This window comes from Sinocyclocheilus grahami, unplaced genomic scaffold (genome assembly GCF_001515645.1).
Source record: "Sinocyclocheilus grahami isolate Dianchi unplaced genomic scaffold, SAMN03320097.WGS_v1.1 scaffold22.1, whole genome shotgun sequence".
Classification (NCBI taxonomy): domain Eukaryota; kingdom Metazoa; phylum Chordata; class Actinopteri; order Cypriniformes; family Cyprinidae; genus Sinocyclocheilus; species Sinocyclocheilus grahami.
In genome coordinates this window covers 1,815,989-1,819,846 of record NW_015505201.1, presented here as the reverse complement: position 1 = coordinate 1,819,846, position 3,858 = coordinate 1,815,989, and the positions used below count along the sequence as shown (strand labels likewise).

General features: G+C 36.7%; 1 protein-coding gene across 1 annotated transcript in view; it reads left to right on the top strand.

Moving 5' to 3' along the window:
* The first annotated feature begins 2,740 nt into the window (after positions 1-2,740).
* Positions 2,741-3,858, top strand: part of LOC107559433 (transmembrane protein 53) — a 13,676-nt gene continuing 12,558 nt past the window's right edge. The window contains exon 1 of the mRNA XM_016243259.1: positions 2,741-2,798. The gene's annotated coding sequence lies outside the window, so the exon portion shown is untranslated. The remainder of the gene's footprint in view (positions 2,799-3,858) is intronic.

Genomic DNA, 3,858 nt, shown 5'->3' with positions numbered 1-3,858 from the left:
GCCCCCGCCCACCCCCCCCCCCCCCCCAGGCTAGGGCTGCTTTTATGGCCCCACCAATCATCTGCATCACTGCTGCTGAGAAGGGGGCTTGTTGGGTCGGACCCAGCAATGCTGACTTCTGCAAACAAGACAACAGCAATAATTCACAGCACACATTATGCAGAAACAGTTCATATACATGGCTATGAAGCAGAAAGAATGATGGGACAAAACCTGTCATTTTGAAGGAGAAACAGCTTTTTAATGTGAACAAATTGAAGTCAAGATCAGATTAAGACCTAACCCCAACATACAGACCATATAATAATAAATAAATATTAGTTCCTTATATTTGCACATTGCCAATACAAAAGTAAGCTTTGACCATTTTTTACTTTTCATATAAAAAGGAAATGCAAACACAACTCACAAGTTTGGAATATGTAAGGTGTAGTACTGTAAAAAATGTTCATATTTTATATATATATATATATATATATATATATATTATATGTTAATATTTCATTTTTATATATAAAATGTTCATGTTCATGTTTTTTATTTTTTTTACTGTTTTTTCATCAAATAATCCTAAAATCTAGAAAAACACACACACATTAAGCAGCACATCTGTTTTCACAACCATTTCTGTCCTATTAATCCTTTATATTTTATGCACTTCTGCTGTGACTTCAGTAGAGTGCTGGTCATGTAGAATAATGAGGATTTAGATTTAGATTTAATCATTTAGCAGACGTTTTTATCGAAAGCAACTTACAATTTAACTCCTGTAGTTCATTTCTAATTCTTGGATAGAATGTAGGGATTATTCTTCAAATGTTTTGGGCACATTACTTACACTGTAAAAAATGACAGTGAATTTAATGGTAAAAGACTGTAAAAATGCTACAGTAAAAACCTGTTAAATGGTTAACGGTAAATTCCCCTACTATATACGGTGAAAAACTGTATGGGACATTACATGTATTGGACATTAATTTTACGGTAGTATACCGTTTTTGGAAGTGAAAAAGACCGTATAATTTACAGTGAATAACCGTAAATTGACATTCCCAGAATTCCCTGCGTTACATTTCAAATTTGATGTTTTTTTGTTGAAATAACTATGTTTCTTCTTCGTTTTTTCTTATCAGTTTTGTATATTAGGGTTGTGTGTTACACCTAATGTTGTTAAATGAATGTTTATTGCATTATTTCAGTTTCATGTGTGTTACCGTGATGGTGTTTAGTGTTTGTGTGAATGACACTGTGCACCTTCTATATATGTTATTATTTAAAAGCTGCTTGTGATGGGCTTTGGTTCATCATGTGACTTTCTCATCACCTCCAGCATTTGGTGGTTATCAGTGTATTACAAAGGTACAAAACAGATTTCAGTACTTCAATAGGTTGGTATATTAACATTATATCAGTTAATGAAAATACGGTATTTAACTGTAAATTTAAGTTAAAACCGTAAAATCTAAAACGCTGCTACCGTATTTTTACGGTAAAATTCCGGTAACCACAGCTGCCGTAAATTTTACGGATTTTTTTTTACAGTGTACTGAAGGGATGTCACTCATTCAGCTTGCAGGAAAGTCTGAAGCTGCGTCCGAAATCGCATACTTCCATACTATATAGTAGGCGAAAAACAGTATGCGAGGCGAGTAGTACGTCCGAATTCATAGTATTCGAAAAACAGTAGGCGAGAAGTACCCGGATGACCTACTACTTCCGCCCGAATTCCGTAGCATGCATAGGATGGACACTTTACTATCCCATGAGGCCACACGAGAGGAGGCGCCATATTCGAGAACGGCAGAAGGCGGCGACGCGGCTCTTTTCAAGCGTAAGTACCTCAGGGAAAAACGTTGTTCACTGTGGTTAATTTGCACTTCTTTAACATGATCTAAGTGAACGGCTGACTTATTGAAAGTTTAAACATTGTAAGTCGATGAGATGATTTTGTGAGTCGGCTGTAAAAAGATGTTTAATCGCCGATGAAAGTGGTAAGAATATCGTGAAACATTGCTGATGTTCGCAGTAGTGAGGGCTCTTTAAATTTAGGCGCTGTTGTGGAGACGCATGTCACGTGACAACGTCAACATGGCGGATGTAGTACGTCCGAATTCCATTCATACTACTCGCATTCATACTATATAGAACGTACTTATTTAACGGTCGAGTAGTACGTTCAAATTCAAATGTAGTACCTACTAAGCAGTATGCGATTTCGGACGCACCCATTGAATAGGCACTGGTCACAAGATTCTTAAATATTCTACCCTATCACATTATAGAAAATACGCAAGCATATAGTCTAGATTTAACGTGTTTGAGTTTTTATTTTTACATTTTATTAGTCTTTTACGTGATGACGCAAAAATAACCGATGAGTCGTTTGGAGTCGGTTCACTATAGAGGACCGTTCGAAAGAACCGGTTCAGGGAAATGAATCAGACTTCCCTAATATCCCAAACAAATTTCAACCAGGTTTTAACCCTTCAGAGCTGGATTGAATGTGCTTGCTTAGAAAACCATTATTCATCTACGCCACCTGCTGGTTGTAACGAGCATTTACACTCACAGTGTCCTGAGCTGTCACAAATATCACACTATTTAGAACATTATTACTTACTACACAAAGAGTAAGGAGCACTAGTTTTATAGGCTATATGTATTTGTGTTCATTTATCCGACTTTTAAATAAAATTTTCCAAGTTATTTATTTATTTTTTGCTTGCACGCGCAGAGCTGCTCTTGCACGTCAGCCTCAGCCTCGCCCTCAGCTCGCGAGTCCTGCCTGTCAGCAGCAGGTAAGAAGTCACTCATATCCGTGTTTTTGGCGTATTTTATATATAAAGTCAGTAATCATAACTTTTACAATTAAGTTTTGCAACTAAGCACTCAAATACAGTAACAGGCAGTGATGTGCATAGGAGGATTAAGTCTTGAAGATATAAAGTAAATAAATTAGTTTTCATCAGCACAGAAACCATAATCCACTTACTATATATAATCCATTGCGATTTATTTGTTATTAAATAAATTTACGTTTAGCCAGATTGCCCTTCATTCAAGTCTTCGGTTTACCCGCGCTCAGAACATTAGCCCAGAATCAGTTGTCCAAAAGAACCAGCTCGGTTCAGACGTGCTGTGTCAGTCATAGCAGGCAATCTGTTCAGAACCGCTCTAGCCGGCACGCTGCACGCACGTTCAATATCAGCTTCTTTACTCGTGTTCATGTTCTATTTATTACAAACTCAATTTGTGAATGTGTCATTGTTAACTATAATTAATTACAGTACAGGTATTTCATAAATCATCCCTTATTCCTATTAAACATAGAGTCTTAATTATTATCCAACTTCCCTAACAAACCCCTTTGGCCTATAACCTAACATAATCTTCAACTGAACAAAGTACACAGATTAGATACATTCATCTTTTTTTAAAAAGTAATATAAATATATTTATATCACACTATCTGATTTTTAACATGGTGAACTGGTTCAACCGGTTCACTAAGAAGAACCGGTTAAATCGAACGATTCGTTCGCGAACCGGACATCACTACAGTATCACGCAGCAGAATAATAGTCCTCCACTGCTGCAGTTGTATGGATTCTTAACACACTTTACCAATTTAACATTTTTCTCATCAAACAGACTAATGACTAGCTCGACACAACTCGTACCGGGGCAGAGTCTAGACAGGTCTTTCTTTTGTGTTGACCAGCGGTACTTAAAGTGATAGGGGGTCCGAGAAATAATTTGCTATAGCCTAAAGTATTTCCAGACTGTAAAGTCGCTTTTTTATCATTATACATCGGCCTACTGTGATTTATTCCAAAGTGACTTATATGATGCATTTAA